At 51.5% G+C, this 23,392-nt stretch overlaps 1 protein-coding gene across 1 annotated transcript in view; it reads right to left on the bottom strand.

The window, feature by feature from the left end:
- The window catches only part of LOC140904802 (uncharacterized), a 491,655-nt gene that overhangs the window by 296,169 nt on the left and 172,094 nt on the right, over positions 1–23,392 (bottom strand). The gene's annotated exons all lie outside the window — the stretch shown is intronic.

The following is a 23,392-nucleotide window of genomic DNA, read 5'->3' as shown; positions in this document are numbered from 1 at the left end:
AGGGGCTGGGAAGAGGATTCTCTAGTAAATGATTTGGAACTAAGCAAAAGACCCATTCATTTGCCTCCCAAAGCAGTTGTGGCCCATGCCCTGCAGGAGGTTGCTCCTGAAGATCTTCCCTTCCTAATCAGGTGCATGTTGCCTCTTATTTGGGAAATGCAATCCCTTCCTAGGTAGAGATGGGAAAAATGGAAGTGACATTTCTGTTCAGCTCACTCCTGGGAGATGCTGTAAATGTGTAGGAAATGACATCCATGAGGAATGTGATAGAGCTGCAGAAAGACACCCATTTTGAGTAGATACCTGACATTTGGTGTCTTAGAGGGATTCTAAGCCGCACCTGAATTTAGTCCCTTATTTAAATCTGTTGCACCAGATTAAAGAAACAAAAGGGCATATTTGGGGGAGTTCTACCTCAGTATCGCTACTGGTATGTCGTGTGGTTGGTGAAGAATTCTACGCCAGAGCCGTGTAAAATTGCTACAACTAAGGTCAAAGATTTGACAAGAACTCAGGTAGAAATGAGAGGTTTTAGTGGTTGATTTTCACCCCAGAGATGGATGCTATGGTGACCTGTGGCCAAGGTAAACTGTTTTTAGAATTGCTCACACTTCTAAAGGATGCCATGATGAAACTGGGAACAACTGTCTTTTACCATTTGGATCCCAAGTTTCCTGAAGCACAGAGAGAAACAGCTGATTCCTTCAGAGCCATGCCATGCCTATGGGTCCCAAACTGGCTGCCTTGCTGGACAAGATGCACTTCTGTGTTGGTTAAATGATGGTAGCCAATGAGGGAATGTAACAGATTCCAAGTTCAGACTGCAGGATACATGAATGCTGAGTCCAGAGTCTGTGGTTTGGTCTCTTAGTTTTGCTCTTGAGTCTAATGCATGTGTCTCACTTTTCCACCTCCTGCTACTCTGAAAGATTAGAAAGTGTGAAAGTAGAGCACAGGTGGTTTTTCTCATGATGCAGCCTTCCCCCGTAGTGTGAGACCCCTTCCACCCACACTTCTGGGAGAAGACCCAGGGAGAAATGAACCCTCAGAAATGGAAGGCTCCTAGGTTATGGTCGAATGTGACTTCACACAGAGCTCACTGGGTGAAAATGGGAATTAAGAGAAAACTGCCCTAAAGGTTTATAGTTTGTAATCTTTGAAGAAATTGTTACCAGCAACAAGGAAATTGCACACGAAGTTTATTAGTGTAAGGTAAGAGGCTGATTCTGTGATCACTTTCAGTGTTACAGTATAATTCAGGTTTTCTTCTAGCCCCCTCCTACAAAATAGCAAATGGTGGCTAATCCTGCAATAAAAACCTGACTCCAAAGGAATCAGGTTTGGGGGAAAATGTGAGAGAAATAGCATGTACGAGAATAGAGACCCAGTATAGACTGGAATGATTTCTGTTTCAAATGGAATTTATTTGGTAAATTTTAAAATAAATCTTCTGTTGGGAGGAAAACTACTTGAGAGAAGATGTGGAACCTTTTCCCCAGTGAGAGGGAAAGAGCCAGAGAGTTCCCCAGGGCTCTTGTTCGCAAAGCAAAGATGTCACATTAGGCAGGAGATGTCAAGATCTACAATGGTGATGGGCGAGTGATGGGAGCTTTTCTGGGTGGTTGTTGTTTGGTTGTTTTTTTTCATGTAATTTTTGTTTTGTTTTTGCAACTAGTTCTTTTTATAGCTGCTGAGCCCCCTTGTCCTTTTGAGCACAGCTCTTTAACCCTCAGGCCTGGCTCTGGAAACCTCAGAACCGGCTTTGCGGTTTTTTTTTTCATGTTTGCTATCTTTGGAGTTCGCACATCCACACGACATGCGGTTCACAGCAACGGATACTTTGAGAAACCTGCTGGGTGAAGCAGGCCTTTTCCAAACTGACATTGGCCCAAATTCTGCCTCAATTCAGCTGGATTGGGACACGTCTGTGTCAAAGGAGTGGTTCACACCTGATTTGCCCAGAGACCTCAGAGGAGGGGTAGTTAGATATAGGATAAGTAGGAATCGACAACAATTAAGTTAAATATAAAGGTGAAAGACCCTCACCTTGCAGGTCAACAAGCCTGTTCTGTTCTTTCCATCCAATGCATCTGGCACTGGTCGCTCTCAGGTAGCACACTGGGCTTGACGGACCATTGGTCTGACCCAGTCTATGACCTGTCGTGCGTTCTTATGGAAGTCCTCTGCGGGCTTGTCTACACGGGCAAGTTTCTGCACAGGAAAGCAGCTTTCTGCGGTGTAACTCCCGAGGTGCGCACTCAGATTTCGTGATGCATGATAGGAAGGGGCCATGACAGGGACACACTGCCGTGCGGGGTCAAAATGAAGGAGCTGTGACATGCCTACCACAAGGTGCAGGAGGCAAACTGCTGCTCCATATTGGGGGCTAACTAACCCCAGCATCACGGCAAGAATCTACCTAGCAGCTGGAGAAAAAATATGAATGAGAGTCAAAGACACCTCCACGTGGCGTGTCTCTTCCCCAATCTCAACACCTGGAAGATTGTCTGGAAGACTCAGAATTTGAACTGCAGAGATTGGTCTCAGGCTGAGAGGGAATTCAGTCTGTGTATTAAGAACTCAGCATGGCCTGGAGCAAGCAGTGAGTGAGAAAAGCTGTTTGATCCAATTCTTGCTTAGTATATTCAAATTAGAGTTTAGACTGGGAGTCTGTTTTCATTTGTTATGTAACCACTTTTGACCTCTGTAACCAATACTTATACTCAGTTAAAATCTAACTTTCTGGAGTTAATAAACTTATTTTACTATTTTATACTTACTCCTGAGTTTGTCCAAAGTGCTTGGGAAAGTTGCTCACATGACAAAGGCTGGTGCATGTCCCCTTTAGTTTTGATGAAGTGGCGAACTAATTAATGAGCTTACACTTTTCAAGAGAAGGACTGAGACGATCGCATTCTGACCTTTTACTGACACTTCTTTAATAACTAAAAAAAAAGAACAGGAGGACTTGTGGCACCTTAGAGGCTAACTGATTTATTTGAGCACTGTCCAGTTTTGGGCCCCACACTTCAAGAAGGATGTGGATAAATTGGAGAGAGTCCAGCAAAGGGCAACAAAAATGATTAGGGGACTGGAACACATGAGTTATGAGGAGAGGCTGAGGGAACTGGGATTGTTTAGTCTACGGAAGAGAAGAATGAAGGGGGATTTGATAGCTGCTTTTAACTACCTGAAAGGTGGATCCAAAGAGGATGGATCTAGACTATTCTCAGTGATAGCAGATGACAGGACAAGGAGGAATGGTCTCAAGTTGCAGTGGGGGAGATTTAGGTTGGATATTAGGAAAAACCTTTTCACTAGGAGGGTGGTGAAACACTGGAATGCATTACCTAGGGAAGTGGTGGAATCCCCTTTCTTAGAAGTTTCTAAGGACAGGCTTGACAAAGCCCTGGCTGGGATGATTTAGTTGGGGTTGGTCCTGCTTTGGGCAGGGGGTAGGACTAGATTCCTCCTGAGGACCCTTCCAACCCTGATCTTCTATGATTCGATGACCCTCCTCCAGGAGTGACAGAGCCTGGCATGTGCTGGAAGAAGCGGGGAGCTCTGGTGCCCACGGACCTGTCCTGGCATTTTTCTCAGCAGCAAAGAAATCAATTCTCCCTGCCCCTGAGCAACCCACCCACAGCTAATGGCAGCATTGGTGGGGGGTCCCAAGCTTTGCACCAACGTCCACATTTCAGACCTTCCTCTCATGGCACTTTCCATGTGAATTAGGACAAGCAAGCTGGGGAAGCTCCATGGGGTAATAGAAACCAGGGCTGCAGGGAAGGTTTGAACTCACAACCCCAGCAATATTGCCCTTTGCACTAACCACTTGCACCCCTGCAGGGGCTCCTTGGACAGCGCTGGGAAGTCGGCCGTGATCCGTCTCTGTGGTTCGCACCTTTGCCTGGCAATTGAAAGGCTGCCGGTTCAAACCTCACTCAAGCTGTGGCTTTCCAGCAATGAGACTCCAGTCCATTTTAACAGGAAGAAAATCTCCTCTATTCTGGTTTAGCCCCATTTGACTCCTTCTGCCCGTCTTCTTCCTCCCCCATCGGTCCCTTTCCTTCCCCATTGGGGCCATGCAGAGGGGAGCCCCAGTCAGTCTCTGTCACCGAGAGGCTGTATCCCATAAGGGGAGGGAGGGGTCGCTGTAAAGCATTGATAATGGGTGGGGGAGGGGTGTGCGTGGTTAGGGGGAGAAAGTCTGGAGAACTAACAGTGGGGCCCAGAGAGATTCCCCCACAGACTGGGGAGATCCCCTGCTGCCCACCATCACCCAGCTCTGGGAAGAACAACTTGGGATTGCTTGGGGAACCCACCTTTAAAAACAGAAGTGTTCCATGCTAGTTACATTTGAATAAGACCAAAGCCGCCTCAAACCCAGTGTCACAGTCACTGGGACGACTTTGTCCTGACATTTTACCGGCCGCAGCCACAAAGCGAGTCAAATTACGGCTCCCGTTCGGCGTCAAGGCTCACAGACGAACCCAGAGGCTTTTCCTTCCTCAGGTTCTGCCGTCATTTCAGTGCTGGCCTGTTCCGAGATTCATCGTTGTGCAAAGCAGCGTCAGGCCCTGAAACTGGACGAGCCCAGAGCAGAGGCTACCTTCATTTAACCCTCCAAAAACCAACCCGCCGAAACGTGGATTAGCACCCATGCTCCTCCAGCCGCAGGGGAGGCGCCTCATCTGGGCCCCTGGTGCCCATGCTCCAGCAACATAAGACCACGGGGGCCTGGCTCCACCCAAGTCTGGGGGCCGGTGTCTCCCCCAGCCCCACCTGCTGCCCCCGGGCAATTTAAAAGGGCCCGGAAACCCCCACCGCCATCACCGGCAGCACAAGGGGGCTAAGGCGGCTTCCTGCCCACCCTCGCTCCGTGTAACCCTTCTGCCCGTCAGAGTTGGCAGCAACAAGGACCGGGTTCAATATCTAGGGGATCCATTCCAATAACACAATGCAAACCGGCTCGAGCCCCCACCCAGTGACCTGGGACAAATATGTACCACCCCCGCTGGGCACCTCCCAGAGGCAATCCTTCCCCTCTCGCAAGCACCTAGTCTGAGTGTAGCAAAAAGCCTTTTAATAACAGAGAGAAACAATGTGGCATTATGTTGGGGAAACACCACCAACAGGATTCATAACACAACTCACGAGCAAAAAAAAAACCCACCCCAAGCAAATTGGGGCATGCCCTTTCCCTTTGGTTCTTGAGTCCAGCAACCCCAAATCACCCAAAATCCCAAAAGTCCAATGACCCAAAAGTCTCTGTCCCTGGTCAGGGCAGCCCCAAAATTCAAAAGTTTATCTGCAGAGCTTTACCTCCCAACCTGGGTGGAGATGGGGGCGGGGGTAAAAGGCACCTTACATGATCTGAAGCTGACCGCCCCACAGCCCCATAGGCCTCCGCTCCACCAGCCGTCTCACAAACTTCTCCACAATAAATCTTCAGGCTCCCCCACTACTGAACACAACGCTCAGTGATTTCGGCTCTTACTCAGTTCAGCTCTTTGGTGAAGTCAGTTTGTAGTAGGGGAGCCTCAGTGCTAGGACACCATTAGCCCGAAATGAGCTTCGCAGCCTGTAACTAGAGTCCTAACGGAATCAAAATTAGCTCTGAGATTCCACAGTGGAGAGAAAAGAAAGAGCAATTAGCATGTAAGGCCCTCACCAAGGGACCCATGGCACCAAGTATTAATACTTGTCCCCACCCTCTCTCAATTCACAGCGTTTTGGAACCCATGACCCTTGCCTAGCGAGTGCTACTTAGTTGATGGTGAGTCCCTCCATCATAACAAAAGGCCAAGTACAGTTCCCAGCACAGTTCCCATAATCAGGGTAATAACAATTTATTCTTCCTGCCCCAATAACAGAGACACTGGGGATCCCACAGCAGCCAAAGTGACCATTTGGGCAGCTATGGCCTCGTTCTAGGCGGGGTGGGTGTGCCGATGCAAATGAGATCGGCCCCTGAAGTTCTTTTCCACAACTTGCCAGACCTCACCACCAGATGTCAGGGTGAGGCTCACCCTGGATATCATCTCCATTGTGTCTTCCACGACATGAGTCACTCCCATCGCTGCCTCTGTGTCTGTCATCGCCTTCCCACCTAAATCCTGTTCACCTGGGAAACACCCAAATCCCACCCCCCACAGGAACAACAAACCCCAAACAAGCACCACAAGACAAACTCCCCCTCAGACTCCCCTGTTTACAGCCCTGTTTGCTGGCTCCTGTTCCACGGCCTGACTGGCTGGCTCCCTTCATAGGACCCCGAGTCAGAGAAGCCCTGGCCCCGAATCAGGGCTCAGTTTCTCCCCCAGCACAAAGCCCCCACAAGCCTCGACACGTACACATAATCCCAATACACAACCAAATGCCAACACCTTCTCCCCCACACCATTCACAGCTGTTGGTGGGTCTTGGGGAAACCCTGGTGCACCAGCGGGGGCGGGTGTCTGACGGGGTGGGTGGGGTGGAGGGGGGCGGGGAGGGGGCCCAGCTGGGAGGTGGAGGGGTCTGTGTGGTGGGAGCTGTGGGAGGGTAGGGGATGGATTGGTGCTGTGGGAGGAGGAGAGGGGGGTTGTGGACAGGTGGCAATTGGGTTGTAGGGATGGGGACTGGGTCTGGGAGGGATGTGGGGGAGGGAGAGGCTATAGGGGACCTGGATTGGGGACTTGGGTCAATGGCATGGCTGCGGCTGTTGGGTTGGGTTGGGAGGGGCAGCACCATGGTAGCTCCCAGGGGGACACAGCATGGCTATGGGGGGCTGTAGGGAGGGGAGGGGTCTGTGGGGTGGGGTGTCTCAGCTGGGTGGGGTGGCTGTGACATGTGGGGAGCGGGGGGGGCAGAAGAGGGGCCGGGGGCTCTGAGCCGTTCTGGAGAGCCCCCGGCCGCGTCCCTGCCGTTCCCCCCCCCCGCAGCCTCCGCTCCCAGCGCCGCCGGCCCATGCTCCGGGCAGCGGGGCAACGAGCCTGGCCGACCCCGGGGCTCTCTGCAGTGCGGCCCGGCGGCTGGTCCTGGGGCTCCAGGCTGCGCGGTCAGGGGGCAGGGAGCAAGGGAGGGGTGGGGTAGAGAGCAGGGGAGTTCGGGGGGGGTCAGGGGCTGGGGGGTGGATGGGGTCGGGGTGGTGAGAGGGCGGGGAACAGGGGGTTGAATGGCAGCAGGAGGTCCCGGGGCGGTCAGGGAGAAGGGCTGGTTGGATGGGGCAGAAGGTCCGGGTGGCAGACAGGAAGGAGGGGGGGTTGGATGGAGTGGTGGGGGGCTGTTAGGGGAGGGGGATCTGGAGCCCCTCAGAGAACAGAAGGGTTGGATGGGGCCGGAGGCCCGGGGCGGCCATCCGGGGGCAAGAAGCGGGGGTCAGATGGGGGCGGGGGCCGGGCCATGTCTTGCTCTTTGAGGAGGCCCAGCCTCCCCTAACTGTCCCTCTGTACAATTTCTGAAACCCGATCCGGCATCTGGCCAAAGTTTGCCTGCCCCTGGCTTAGGGCCTGATTCATGCAAAGACCCATTGGGAGTGTGTGAACATTGCCCCATTTCTGAAACTGGAAACAACCCCCTGCACAGGGCTGGGAAAACAGAGCAGAGCACTGGAGCCTGAACCCCCTCGTGAGAGACTGCGATGAAATCCTCTCAGGCCTGGGCATCCTGACAGCAGGAGTATCTGGTTGTGTCGACTCTCTCCTCCGGCCTTGTGCGACCAGCACCCCTAGCCAATGCCTGAGATGATGGGGCGTCCAGCATTTCCAGGTTTATGGATCTTGGGTAGCAGATAGAAGACCCCTGGTTGGGGTTCCAGGGGCGGGTCTGTGCAGATTTGTTCTTCTGCTTTTTCAGGGAGTTTCTTGAGCAGATGGTGCAGTTTCTCTTGGTCACCCTGAGTGGGATCAGAGGGGAATGGGCTGGAGAATGTGGAGTTGGAGAGCTGCCGAGGTGTTGTGTTCTGCACGGCTGAGGTTATGGACCAAGTGATGCTGCTTTTCGACCACTTCAGCCCGTGCTTGTCGGCTGAAGCACTCGAGTTGAGGTCCAGTCTGCTGTTTCGACCTTCAGGCAGAATCCTTCTTTTTGTCGTGTTGGTCGGAAGGTCTCTGTGGATTAGTGTGTTGTTCAGAGGTGTGTTGGAAATATTCCTTCTGTCGGAGATGTGGAAAGTCGGATTCCAGGTCACCGCAGAACTGTATCATGTTGTTGGGGGTGGAGGGGCATAAGGAGAGGGCACACAAGACACCCACTTCCTGGACACTACAGTGTTAATAAGCAATGGTCACATAAACACCACCCTATCCTGGACCGCTATACTTCCCATTATGCCTCTAGCTTTCATCCAGACCACATCACACTATCCATTGTCTACAGCCAAGCTCTAAGATACAACCACATTTGCTCCAATCCCTCAGACAGTGACAAACATCTCCAGGATCTCTATCAAGCATTCTTCATACTACAATCCCCACCTGCTGAAAGGAAGAATACCCAGAAGTCACCTACTCCAGGACAGGCCCAACAAAGAAAGGAACCGAACGCCACCAGCCGTCACCTTCAGCCCCCAACTAAAAGATCTCCAGGGCAGGATCAAGGATCTACAATCTATTCTGAAGGACGATCCCTCAATCTCACAGATCTTGGGAAACAGGCTGGTCCTCGCTGACAGACAGCCCCCCAACCTGAAGCAAATACTCACCAGCAACCACACAACAAAAACACTAACCCAGGAACCTATCCTTGCAACAAACCCATTGCCAACTCTGTCCACATATCTAGTCTAGGGACCCATCCTCGGACCTAATCACATCAGGCACACCATCAAATGTGCCCAGATACATTTGTTAGTCTCTAAGGTGCCAGAACTACTCCTCGTTTTGTTTTTGTTTTTTGCTGCTACAGACTAACACGGCTCCCCCTCTGAACTAAATGATTGCATCTCTCCCCAAAATTGACCTAGAAGCACAAAGAACACCCTGGAGGCCAGGCCTCTAAACGTTAGGAAACATCAGAGTTAAGGTGACGTGTACATACTTCGCGCAGTGCTGTTGTGCATGTGTGTTATGATACAGACTCACAAGTGTGGCCGTGGGGTCAATTCCCTGCCCCCCACAGCATCAATTTCCTCCAGACTCCCAAGGGAAGTGGTGCTTCCTCCATCCCTTGATGAGATGCCTTTCTGGAGTCTGCTTTCGTCCAAAACTCGCTACTGCGCCATGCAGGAGGCCTGTGATGTGTAGGGGGCCAGATGAGATGATCTAAGAGTCTCTTCTGGCCTTCACATCTCCAAATCTCTGCAAAATCGAGTGTGGCACATTGAGCATCCTCTGATGGTTCCACGGGTGGCCTGCGTGAACCCTTGCACGACCACTGAGTGTGTGGGGGTGACCCAGGGGGAGCAGGTCAAACACTCACAGGAGCCGGCTCGGGGCAGGACTTGAGCCCTGCAGGGCAGGGGTGGGGGTGGCCGTGACATCACAAGGGCCTTTTGCAGCACTCAGCTGATTGGTGAAAGGAGGTTGGGAGGCGGTGACCTCACAGAGAGTCCACGACAACGGCCAGGGAGGACAGGCTGCAGGGCAGAGGGATCTCAGAGACCCCCGGGGCTTTGCTGCAGGGAGTCTCCTTCTGGAGGTGTCTCCTTGAGGACTGAGAGAGAATTCAGGGTCTCGTATGTGAGCGCGAGGTGGAGCCTCTCTGGAGTTTTCTCCTTTCCCACTGCTCACTGAGCGAGAAGACAGACGTCCCTGTGGAGAACGGAAGAGCCCCAGAGAGGTTTGGTACCGAGGCAGCCTGATCCACCCGGTACTGGCCAAATTCTGGGCACGGAAAACAGTAGATTAAGGTGGGACAATTTTCCTCGAGCTAGGCCTTTCTGCCTTCGAGTCTTTGGGGTTTGACTTTTTTGGTTTCCCTTTTCCTGCTTCCCTCCCTCCACTGGCGAGGAGGGGGCTGCTCTGTAGCCCTCATGGTGGGAGGCCTCCCAAAGAGATGGGACAGGAAGCGTGCTCTGAGAGTGATCCTCACCGGTGACCTGAGCCATCCCTGGGCCATCTGGGGAACCCTCAGGCCACCGCCAGAGTCTCCACGCTGATTGGCTGAGCAGGGGGTGTCGTGGCAGGGAGGAGACTCAGGACTTTGTTGTTCTCCTTTAAGGCCCAGCAAATAAGCCAGAACCAATCATCTGCTTGGTGAATTGTTCTCCTTCTCGCTGCTGATTGTCTCTGAGCCGTTCCTGGTTCTCGCTGGTGTTCTCCTGCTTCTAAAACACTTGCTGAAGAATCAGTGTGAATGGTTGTTGGTCTGTAGCTCATTGCAGGTCCCTTTATTTTGATCATTCAGTGTGTGAAACTCCAGACTGATGGTTCGTTTGAAAGTCAGGACACCCGGGTCCTATTCCCAACTCTATCCCGACAGATTATGTGATGGAAGACAAGGCCCTTCGCCTTTCTCAGCCTTTGTTTCTCCCTCTGTCAGTTGGGGAGAACAATCTTCTCACACCTGCCTCCCGGAGGCTGGGGAGCTGTGGGGACCTGTTTGAGAGTGTCACTCAGAGCAGTGTATCTTCCTTTTTGGACGTGACAACCTTTTTGGTCAAGATCCTTGATTATTCGGGGACCTATCCCGGAAGACCCAAAGTATATGGGACATAAGACTTGTCTGGAAGGGCGCATAGGGCTAAATTGTTTTTAGCCATAGCAGGTGCCTTGTCGCAAGAATGACGTCCATCCCCCTTCCAAACAAGCCCCAAATGAGCTGTTACCAGAATTGCCCTTTACCTTGGGGTACGCCCATTTGTTAGGATTCCTCTTTTGGTGGGGGGAGATTCTGCAATTCTGTCAATGTGCTGCTTTTGTCACTTGTGTTTCCCCATGTAGCGCTACTCCTTCCTTCTGCAAGTTCCCTCCCAATGGAGCTACTGTGCAGGACCTCGGTTCCCCAGGGCTGGGGTCTTCCAGCCCCCAAATGTGATGAACATGAACAGACACACAGGCACACACACATGAAGTTAGCATGTCAGAGAGGACTGGGTCATCAGCACTCGCAAGCTGACCCCTGATGTGTCCCGGGACTCAGTGGGCTGGATCGAACAGCAATTTAAAGCTGGTCCCCTCATATGTCCTTGGACTCAGCGGGCTGGGCTGAGCAACACCTTAATCTGCCACCCTCCTCTGCCCCCAGGTTCAGCACCTCTCTCTCCCCACCTTCACCCCACAACCATTCTGCTCGTAACCCACTTGCTGAGCAAACCCCCGAGGATTTTTGGGGCTGCAGGGATCTTTAGCTTGGGTACAAGGAGCGTTGCTGCAGAGTGAATGGAGAAGCCAAAAACACCCATGGAGGTGGGGTGGGGGGCTAGCAAACTATAACTGATCACAGGAGGCAGGGTCAGGAGGCTATTCCTAGAGAGAGACAGAGGCACAGAAAGAGACAGATGGATCTCAGCACTCCTTGAAGCTGGATTCGATCAGGGATCCCAGGTGGCCTTGGTCGCTGAGGGACCGGAGCGCTGGAGCCAGGCAGAGTCCCCAGCACAATCAGTCAGGAAAAGCGAATGAGGAGGACTTGTGGCACCTTAGAGACGAACCAATTTATCTGAGCATAAACTTTCATGGGCTAAAGCCCACTTCATCAGATGCATGCAGGGGAAATACAGCAGGAAGATATAGATATAGCGATACAGAGAAGACGAGAAAGTGGGGGTTGCCATAGCAACTCTTAACGAGACCAATCGATGAAGGTGGGCTGTTAGCAGCAGGAGAAACAAAATTTTGTTGTGATAATCAGGCTAATCTGGGGGGACTAAAACTGCAGGGCAGAGAGAGCAGTCAGTGTTGGGGGGTCCCGATCCAGTCCCCCAGCTTCTAGCCGCCCACCCCCTTAAGGCTGCCATTGCTGGGAGCCCCCTCCATCTGCAGCTTCAACTTGTAAAGATTGTAGATAAAACCTGTACAGCTGTGTGCCTTTGGGCAAAAACTTACACACAGGTACATGAAATCCATGCAAAGGAACCACAGTGGGTAAAACCAGGGAACAAAAGCCTGAGCAGCCAAAACCCAGCCAGCTGTTGCTCCCACGAAGAGGGAACTGTTCCAAGATCTCATCCTTCACATTTCTCCTAGGAACTACCAGGGGCCGATTGAAAAGTGTGAAAATATTTTTTCAGAGAAAAAACATCCACAACTTGATTCCATTTTATTGACAGCATCATTGTTCGTACTGGCCTGGCTTGCCTTCTCTGGCAGAAGAGAGGCAGACAGACGCGGATGAGGACCACCAGCTGTGCCCCCACAAGACTGGGCTCTGGGCCAATCCTCCAGATATCTGAGACCCACATCCTTCCCCAGATCAACCGCCTGCAAAGTGGACCAGACCCACATCCCTCCCCAGAGTGACCATCCGTGACCTGGACAGCGCCCCCAGCTCAGCCAGGAAGGAGAACTCTTGAAACTTTCTTTGGCTTTTCATCTCCCTGTTCTTCCCCTCATTGTTGGGGGCTGAAAATACCTGGCCGTGGGAAGCGAAGAGGCAGGCCCTGGATTCTGCCTCTCGGGAGCCCACAGCTCACCCCCAGAGGGTCGCCGACGGTCTGGTGAGACGCTACAAGGGCCATTTGCAAGTGCTTCAATTTTCCAGCTCGATTTGGCTGTTGGTTTCTGGCCCAAAATGCGGAGGCCTGACAGCGTCAGCACTGGGCAAATGTGGCTCGTTGCTGGAAGAGTCTGATTCTCCCGTCGTCTTCTCCCTCCCGAGGGATCCTCCGCGTCTCTCAGCAGCTCCTGGGGTCCCCAGCCGCTGTCCCCCCAGCCCGGTGGCAGACTGACGGCAGGGCAAGAAAGCGGACGCCGAACCCTCTTTGCTGTTGGCCTCCGGGACATCGCAATCAGCTTGTGCAGAAACACACACAGACCCCACCCGGAGCACATCGCACGTCTCACACACACAACACGTCCTGCGTCACACATCACACACACAAAACATTGCACGTCACACACACACAACACGCCTCACGTTGCACGTTGCATGTTGTACGTCGCACACGCAAACAGAAGACATTGCACCCCACACTTCACATGTGCGTCTTCTTGTTTGCTGTGTTGAGTGTGTGTGTGATGTTGTGTTTCTGGTGTCATGTGACATGGTGTGTGTGTGTGTGTGTGTGTGTGAGATGTGTGTTGGGTGTGTCATGTTGTGTGTTTGTGTGTGTGACGTGTGGTGTGTTTGTGGTGTCATGTGACATGGGGTGTGTGTGTGTGTGTGTGTGAGATGTGTGTTGGGTGTGTCGTGTTGTGTGTCATGTTGTGTGTTTGTGTGTGTGACGTGTGGTGTGTTTGTGGTGTCATGTGACATGGGGTGTGTGTGTATGTATAAGATGTGTTTTGCATAGTCTTGGGTGTGTCGTGTTGTGTGTCATGTTGTATGTGTGTGTGCCTATCTGTGTGATGTGTCATGTGTCGTGTTGTGTGTTTGTGTGTGTGTGACGTGTGGTGTGTTTGTGGTGTCATGTGGCGTGTGGGGATGTGTGTGTGACATGCTGTATGTCATGTTGTGTGTGTTTGTGTTTGTGTGACGTGTTGTGTGTTGTGTTGTGTATGTGTGAGGTGTTGTGTTTCATGTTGTGCATGTGTGAGACCTGTTTGTGTGTATGATGTTTTGTGTTTGTGACACATTGTGTGTTTGTGCGATGTGCGACGTGTTGTGTGTTCGAAGTGTGGCGTGCAATGTGCGACGTGTGCCGTGATGAGTGTGCGTGTGACGTGTTGTGTGTCTGACATTCGACGCGTTGTGTGTGTGACGTGCGATGCGCGATGCGTTGTGTGTGCAGGTGTGATGTGCAACATGTGACGTGCGATGTGCAAAGTGTTTGTGCAAGTGCGGGGTGAAATGTGTTGTGTGTGTGTGTGTCCGTACGATGTGCAATGTGCGATCTGTTGTATGTGTGACTTGTTGTGTGTTACATGTTGTGCTGTGTGTGTCATATTGTGCGTGTCTGTGTGAGATGGGTTCTGTGTCTTCTTGTGTGTGTGTGAGAGAGGTGTTTGTGTGTGTCATGTTGTGTGTCACGTGTGTTTGTGTGTGACGTCTTTCTGTGTGTGTGTCGTGCGACTTGCATGCATGTGTGCATGCGATGTGTTGTGTGTATCCGTGCAACGTACAACAGGTTGTGAGGGACATGCAATTTGTTTCTGTGTGTCGTGTTGTGTGTGTGTCATGTTGTGTTATGTGTGTGTGTGAGATGGGTTGTGTGTCGTGTTGTGTGTGTGAAATGTTTTCGTGTGTGTTTGTGTCATGTTGTGTGTGTCACGTTATGTGTGTTTGTGTGATGGGTTGTGTGTTGTGTGTGAGTTGTGTGTTATCTAGAGTGTTGTATGGATTGTGTGTGCTTGTGTGTTTGTGATGACATGTGACGTGGTATGTGGGTGTGGGTGTGTGAGACATGTTTTGTGTAGTGTTGTGTGTGTGTGACACACTGTGTGTGTGTCTTTGTGGTGTGGTGTGTGGCCATTTTCTGTATTGTGTTCAGTGTGTGTATGGTGTTGTGTGTGTGGTGTCATGCTTTGTGTGAAGTGTGTGTCGTCTTGTGTGTGTTTGTGTGTGAGACGAGTTGTGTGACGTGTTGTGTGTATGTGACGTGTTGTGTGTCACATTCTGTGTGTGTTGTGTGTTGTCTAGAGTGTTGTGTTGTGTGTGTGTGTCTGTGTGAATGTCTGTGATGTGTTGTCTGTCAGGGTGTGTGCCTGTGTTATGTTGTGTGCCGTTTTGTGTGTTGTGCTGTGTATGTGATGTGTTGTGTGTCGTGTTGTGTGTGTTTGTGTATGTGTGACATGTGTGTAGTTTTTTCTGTCTGTGTGATGTGGTGTGTGTCGTGTTTTGTGTTTGTGAGTGTAAGGTGCTGTGCGAGCGACACGCAACGTGTTGTGTGTGTCCGTGCTATGTGCCATGTGCATCGTGCGACAGGCGACGCGTTGTGTGTGTGTGGGTGCGACGTGCAATGTTTTGTGTGTGTGCGTGCCACAGGCAGCATGCTGTGCGTGTGACGTGCGACGTGTGTGTGAGACGTGCTACACGTGACGTGTTGTGTGTGCGGCGTACAATGTGTTGTGTCTGTGTGTGCGACACACACCACATCACACACAACACGTCTCATGACACCACAACCACACAACACACACTCAACATGACACACAAAACGGCACACAACTCAACACACACACAACACGACACACACACACAACACACAACACTACACACTGAGCACAAGACTCTGCACGACACACAGCACACACACAAGACATCGCACACACACAAGACCTCACACACACACAGACGTGTCTCACACACACACGTGGGCAAACGTGGCTGGTTGCTGTCAGGGTCTGCGTCTCCCTGCGGGTCCAGGGGCCTGGCTGCAGCTCCCGCCCCAGCCCTCCCCCCGGGGGCGTTGGCTGCTGCCCCTTCCCGTGTCCCGGCCCCTCCGGCCTGGGTGTGTGGCTGGTGGCTGGTCTGTGGAAACGCCTGTGGGATGCGGCTTCCTTCGAGTTCCCAAAGGGTTGGTTGGGGTCGGGCACGAGTCTCCTTTCCCGTGCGAGAGATCCCGGCGTCACCTTTCCACCACGTCCTTGCCAAGGCTCCCTGCGCTGAGCCGGGAGGGTTTTCTCACCTGTGTTTTTCTCCACCATCCTGCCTGCAGAGGGAGAGCTGCATTCGGGTCTCACTGTGGCGTGTTGGTCAAGGGGTCGGATTCTCACTCGGGGTGGGAGAGAGTGCGGAGAAGACCTTGGAAAGGTGAAGTCGGGGGCAGGACTTTTTCAGGTGCCTGTTTTTGTGGGAGTTTGTTGAATGTTGTTTTTTGCTGAAATGGAGAGAAAGGTTGTTGGCTTTTCGGCCTGAAGGCTTGTTCTGTCCAGCAGCCCAAACTGCCAGCCTTGTTTCACCTCTTTAATGTTAGACAGTGTTGCCGGCACCCAGTGCCGAGAGGCAAAACAACAGCAGTGGGGAGGGGTTCATTACCCGGTGTGCGTCTACCAATAATCACAACGGGGTGGAGAAGCAGAAAAGTTTATTTGAAGCTTCAGAAAGGTCCAGGGAGAATAGAATCTCAAATCCTGCACCCAGAGCAGGAAGTTACACAGGCTTTTATACATCCTTTCTTCAGCATACTTATCCAATAGCAAGCTGCCCTAAGTATCCATCTAGCCAGCCAATCCAGTTCCCAGCTAGTTCCCTTGTTCTCTGTATCATTTGTTAACCTATACATAAAGCTGCTTTATTCAGCATTGTTCTTCCATATCTGCCCTGTTCGGCCTTGTTTAGTTTCAGGCAGTCTGACTCTGCAACATATTGTTGCAGATCCTCAGCATAACTGCTGCGAGTGCCTCCAGGCGGGGGTGGCCAAGGACACTTCCGCCTAGTATGCAGAGCTGCTGCGAGTGCCTCCAGGCAGAGGGGCGGGGGCAAGGACACCTAGGCCTAGTGCTAGGGGGCTTCATCGTTCATCGACACTCTTGGTCTTCTATCCCTCGACTTACCTACTGGCCATGCCCCAGTGTCCCCAACAACTCCCCTGCTCAAAGCAGGACCAATCCTCAACTAAATCATCCCAGCCAGGGCTTTGTCAAGCCAGACCTTAAAAACTTCTAAGGAAGGAGATTCCACCACCTCCTAGGTAACGCATTCCAGTGTTTCACCACCCTCCTAGTGAAAAAGTTTTTCCTAATATCCAACCTAAACCTCCCCCACTGTAATATGAGACCATTACTCCTTGTTCTGTCATCAGCTACCACTGAGAACAGTCTAGATCCATCCTCTTTGGAACCACCTTTCAGGTAGTTGAAAGCAGCGATCAAATCCCCCCTCATTCTTCTCTTCTGCAGACGAAACAATCCCAGTTCCCTCAGCCTCTTCTCATAAATCATGTGTTCCAGTCCCCTCATCATTTTTGTTGCCCTCCACTGGACTCTTTCCAATTTTTCCACCTCCTTCTTGTAGTGTGGGCCCAAAACTGGACACAGCACTCCAGATCTCCAGAATAGATATGTGGACAGAGTTGGCAATGGGTTTGTTGGAAGGATCGGTTCCTGGGTTAGTGTTTTTGTTGTGTGGTTGCTGGTGAGTATTTGCTTCAGGTTGGGGGGCTATCTGTAAGTGAGGGCTGGCCTGTCTCCCAAGATCTGTGAGAGTGAGGGGTCATCCTTCAGAATAGGTTGCAGATCCTTGATGCTGTGCTGGAGAGGTTTCAGTTGGGGGCTGAAGGTGACGGCTGGTGGCGTTCTGTTCCTTTCTTTGTTGGGCCTGTCCTGGAGTAGGTGACTTCTGGGTATTCTTCCCTTCAGCAGGTAGTTTTAAGATCGCTTGATAGAGATCCTGTAGGTGTTTGTCTCTGTCCGAGGGGTTGGAGCAAATGTGGTTGTACCGTAGAGCTCGGCTGCAGACAATGGATTGTGTGGTGTGGTCTGGATGAAAGCTGGAGGCTCACCACACGATCCATCGTCTACAGCCGAGCTCTGCGATACAACCACATTTGCTCCAAACCCTCGGACAGAGACAAACACCTCCAGGATCTCTATCAAGCATTCTTACAACTACACTACCCACCTGCTGAAGTGAAGAAACAGATTGACAGAGCCAGAAGAGTACCCAGAAGTCATCTACTACAGGACAGGCCCAACAAAGAAAATAACAGAACACCACTAGCCGTCACCTTCAGCCCCCAACTAAAACCTCTCCAACACATCATCAAGGATCTACAACCTATCCTGAACGACGGCCCATCACTCTCACAGATCTTGCGAGACAAGCCAGCCCTTGCTTACAGACAGCCCCCCAACCTGAAGCAAATACTCACCAGCAACCACACACCACACAACAGAACCACTAACCCAGGAACCTATCCTTGCAACAAAGCCCGTTGCCAACGGTGCCCACATATCTGTTCAGGGGACACCATCATAGAGCCTAATCACATCAGCCACACTATCAGAGGCTCGTTCACCTGCACATCTACCGATGTGATATATGCCATCATGTGCCAGCAATGCCCCTCTGCCATGTACATTGGTCAAACTGGACAGTCTCTACGTAAAAGAATCAATGGACACAAATCAGACGTCAAGAATTATAACATTCAAAAACCAGTCGGAGAACACTTCAATCTCTTTGGTCACTCGATTACAGACCTAAAAGTTGCAATTCTTCAACTAAAAAACTTCAAAAACAGACTCCAACCAGAGACTGCTGAATTGGAATTCATTTGCAAACCGGATACAATTAACTGAGGCTTAAATAGAGGCTGGGAGTGGAACGGTCATTTCACAAAGTAAAATTATTTCCCCATGTTTATTTCTCCTCACCCCCACCCCCCACTGTTCCTCAGACTTTCTTGTCAGCTGCTGGAAATGGCCCACCTTGATTATCACTACAAAAGGTTTCCCCCCCGCCCCCCGTTTTCCTGCTGGTAATAGCTCACCTTAAGTGATCACTCTCGTTACCGTGTGTATGGTAACACCCATTGTTTCATGTTCTCTCTGTATATAAATCTCCCTACTGTATTTTCCACTGAATGCATCCAATGAAGTGAGCTGTAGCTCACGAAAGCTTATGCTCAAAGAAATTTCCTAGTCTCTAAGGTGCCACAAGTCCTCCTTTTCTTCAAGTGAGATGGTAATTCCTTAATTCCCTGGGTTACTTCCTGGCCACTTCTGTGACTTTAGTGCCATTATGAAAACTGTTCTCAAAATCTCTGGGTCCCCTTGCCCTACGCTGTGGTTATGAAAGCTCCTTCTCAGCTCCTTTTACTTTCCTGCTTTCCAGTTACTGTAAATAAACCATTAACACAATTCTTCTTGTTTCTTCCACATTCTTGTCTTAGTTCCAGTTGTTGTGGGCAGAGTCATGAGATGTGTTTGTGACACTCTACACCTTGGGGGAGCGTCTTATGCTTAGAAGAAGCACACGGGATCTTTTCAGGGGAAAAGGCAATACACCGCATTTCTTGAAAATACAACTCTTAGCATATGCATTTAATCACACACACACACACACACGTCCTGCAGATGGTCTTACAGTTACCAGTTTGCTGTAGCTCTTGTCAATCTAACGGCCAGTTAGAATGAAAACAAGCGAGGAGCTGGGCTCCGTCGGTCGCAAACCCATGCTCTGAGGCTTTGCAGGACTGAACCCAGAGTCTGATGACAAAACACCCCAGCTTTATACTTGTAAGTTCCAACTTTCGTCTATGGATTTTGCAATGTCATTCTGTAATCGTTAGTCCTCAAGTGGGATTAATCTCCGGGTTTTCCGCTGTTATTGTTTGGTGGTTTTGTTGGCTTCCCATCCTTAGATCTTCTTTGTCTTGCATTCAGGGTGCCTGCCTTGCTGCTGCGGTCATCAATGCTGCTAACATGTTTAGTGTCGGATACGGTGGATGTTTTCTGATTGTCTCCTGCTGTTTCCAAGTCTCTCACGTCTTCTTGACCATCTGGACATTTGTGAGGCCTTTTCACAGACCTCAGAATCTGGCTGATGCTCCTTTACCAATGGCACTCGAGGCCGTTCCTTCCTGCTCTCAGAAAGGGTGGCGGGCAGAACATGGTCAAATCCTATCCTACATCAATCCATTTAATACATGGTTATCCCTTGTCTTTCATTATGCAAAATGCAAACATCAAATCCTACTCCTCTAGGTGCCCTGTAACCCCCATATTCCTCACCTTGGATTGAATTGTGTTGTTACCTTGCATGGCATGGTTTCCATGTATCCGGGGAAAGGTTAGGAGATACCAGCAAGGAAGGTCAGCAACCCCCGGGTGGGGTGTGAAACAGCCCATCCACAGCCGTTGCCCAGCAAGGAAGCTCCCATTCAGTGATTCCCCTGCCTGAGGCCACAGCAAGGGAATTGCTGCACCGTGCTGGGAGATTGAGCAATGCCCCCATTCCCACCGCAGACACGCCTGGACTGGGGCTTCCCAAGCACACGGGCTGTGGGGGCAAAAACCAAACCCAAACCCGGGGCCCACGCTTGGCCTTTCTCCTCCCCCAACCGACACTGCCAGCAAGAAGGACACTGAAGACTTGAGACTGCAACTGAGGGGACAGGCCTGGGCACACAGCACGTCGTACGTCACACACAAAATGTCGAATCTCGCACCCACAACTCCTCGCACGTCACACCCACAGAACATATTGCACGTCGCGCACACAGCACGTCGCACATCAGACACACAAACACGTCTCACACACACACAAAACATGACAAACAACCCGTCTCACAGACAGAAAACACTACACACACCACATCACACAAAACACGTCACATGACACCACAGGCACAACACCACACACACACTTAACACGACACGCAAAATGGCACACAACACACACAAGATGACAGGCAACAGATCACACAACACATCACACAGACACACACACAGAACATGTCACACGTCGCACCTCACACACAAAGGTCACATGTCGCACACAACACGCCGCACGACGTATGTCGTACACTGCACATCACAATTCGCATGCACACACAGCATGTCGCACGTCACAGTCACGCACACCACACAGCTCACGTCAGACGTCTCACACACACAACACGTCACACGTCGCACATCACACACACAAAGTGCTGTGCGTCACACACAACGTCGTTCGTTACATGTCACATGTCGCACGCCCACACAGCACATCGCATATCGCAAATCAAACACACAGCACGTCGCGTTTCGCATATCTCACACACACAACACGTCACACACACACAGCACGACACACAACACTTGTGTGTGTGAGACGTGTTTGTGTGCGTGTGATGTGTTGTGCATGTGTTGTCTGTCGTATAGAGTGTTGTATTCAGTGTGTGTGGGACGTGTTGTGTGTTGTGTTGTGTGTGTGTGTCTGTGTGGTGTGTTGTGTGTGTGATGTGTTGTGTGCAATGTTGTGTGTTTGTTTTGTGTTGTGTGCTGTTTGTGTGGTGTGTGTCGCACGCACAGAGACAACACATCTCACCTCACAAGCACAGCATGTTGCACGCTCACATAGCATGTCACACACACAGTACATCACACAAACACACAGCACAACACACAACACATGTGTGTGAGACGTGTTTGTGTGTGTGTGATGTGTTGTGTGTGTGCTGTGTGTCGTCCAGAGTGTTGTGTTCCGTGTGTGTGTGATGTGTTGTGTTTCGTGTTGTGTGTGGTGTGGTGTGTGTGTGGTCTTTTGTGACGTGTTGTGTGTGTCATCTAGAGTGTTGTGTGACGTGTTGTGTGTGTTTCTGTGTGGTGAGTGGTGTGTTGTGTGTGTGTGATGGGTTGTGTGTCGTGTTGTGTGTCATGAGACATTTTGTGTTTGACATGGTGTGTGTCGCACGTACAGAAACAACACATCGTACGCCTCATGCCACACGCCGCACACACAACACGTCGCTTGTCACACATTGGACATAGACACACAACACGTCGCACATCAGACACACACAACACGTTGCACGTTGCACACATACACACAAAACGTCGAACGTGGCACACACAACACGTCACACGTCACATCACTCCCAGCAAGTCGCACTTCACACATGTCCCACGCGTGTCACATGCGCACACACAGCACGTCGTATGTCATGCACAACACGTCGCGTGTAGCACGGACACACAACACATCACACACACAACACGTTTTGAAGGGGGATGGACGTCATTCTTGCGACAAGGCACCTGCTATGGCCAAAAACACTTTAGCCCTGTGTGCCCTTCCAGACAAGTCTTATGTCCCAAATACTTTGGGTCTTCCGGGATAAGTCCCTGAATAATCAAGGATCTTGACCAAAAAGGTCGTCACGTCCAAAAAGGAAGAAAGGTTGTCGTTGTGTAGACCATGAAACAAGCCCCGCAACTTCTGGACACGTATCCCGACAGCCCACAGGGTGCACATCAAGGAACGTTCAAAGCGAGACGGTTGTTCTTTTTGGGGAGACTAACCCGCAGTGCGCTGACCAGGAGAAGGGGGAAGTGGGAGCCTGCAGCACCATCTAGCGGCCAAAGGAGAAATCGCCGGCTTCTGGACCTGTGTGCGCCCTTGGTTCGGTTCACATGCAAAGCTGTGTCACGCCAGGTTGGGAAAACGGGGTTCTGCTGCCCGACATCATCCTCTGGAATGACTCAACCTGATGAGACACCTCCTACGATACACTGCTCCGAGTGACGCTCTCAAACAGGTCCCCACAGCTCCCCAGCCTCCTCCCACAGGAGGCAGGTGTGAGAGGATTGTTCTCCACAACTGACAGAGGGAGAAACAAAGGCTGAGAAAGGCGAAGGGCCTTGTCTTCCCTCACACAACGTGTCGGGATAGAGTTGGGAACAGGACCCGGGTGTCCTGACTTTCCAATGAACCATCAGTCTGGAGTTTCACACACTGAATGATCAGAATAAAGGGACCTGCAATGAGCTACAGACCAACAACCATTCACACTGATTCTTCAGCAAGTGTTTTAGAAGCAGGAGAACACCAGCGAGAACCAGGAACGGCTCAGAGACAATCAGCAGCGAGAAGGAGAACAATTCACCAAGCAGATGATTGGTTCTGGCTTATTTGCTGGGCCTTAAACGAGAACAACAAAGTCCTGAGTCTCCTCCCTGCCACGAGACCCCCTGCTCAGCCAATCAGCGTGGAGACTCTGGCGGTGGCTGAGGGTTCCCCAGATGGCCCAGGGATGGCTCAGGTCATCGGTGAGGATCACTCTCAGAGCACGCTCCCTGTCCCATCTCTTTGGGAGGCCTCCCACCATGAGGGCTACAGAGTACCCCCTCCTTGCCAGTGGAGGGAGGGAAGCAGGAAAAGGGAAACCAAAAAAGACAAACCACAAGGATTCGAAGGCACAAAGGCCAAGCTGGGGAAAAATTGTCCCACCTTAACCTCCTGTTTTCCGTGCCGAGAATTTGGCCAGCACCGGGCGGATCAGGCTGCCTCGGTACCCAACCTCTCTGGGGCTCTTCCCTTCTCCACAGGGACGTCTGTCTTCTCGCTCAGTGAGCAGTGGGAAAGGAGAAAACTCCAGAGAGGCTCCACCTCGCGCTCACATACGAGACCCTGAATTCTCTCTCAGTCCTCAAGGAGACACCTCCAGAAGGAGACTCCCTGCAGCAAAGCCCCGGGGGTCTCTGAGATCCCCCTGCCCTGCAGCCTGTCCTCCCTGGCCGTTGTCGTGGACTCTCTGTGAGGTCACCGCCTCCCAACCTCCTTTCACCAATCAGCTGAGTGCTGCAAAAGGCCCTTGTGATGTCACGGCCACCCCCACCCCTGCCCTGCAGGGCTCAAGTCCTGCCCCGAGCCGGCTCCTGTGAGTGTTTGACCTGCTCCCCCTGGGTCACCCCCACACACTCAGTGGTCGTGCAAGGGTTCA

Source organism: Lepidochelys kempii, unplaced genomic scaffold (genome assembly GCF_965140265.1).
Source record: "Lepidochelys kempii isolate rLepKem1 unplaced genomic scaffold, rLepKem1.hap2 scaffold_78, whole genome shotgun sequence".
Lineage (NCBI taxonomy): Eukaryota > Metazoa > Chordata > Testudines > Cheloniidae > Lepidochelys > Lepidochelys kempii.
This window is presented reverse-complemented; position numbering and strand designations above follow the sequence as displayed.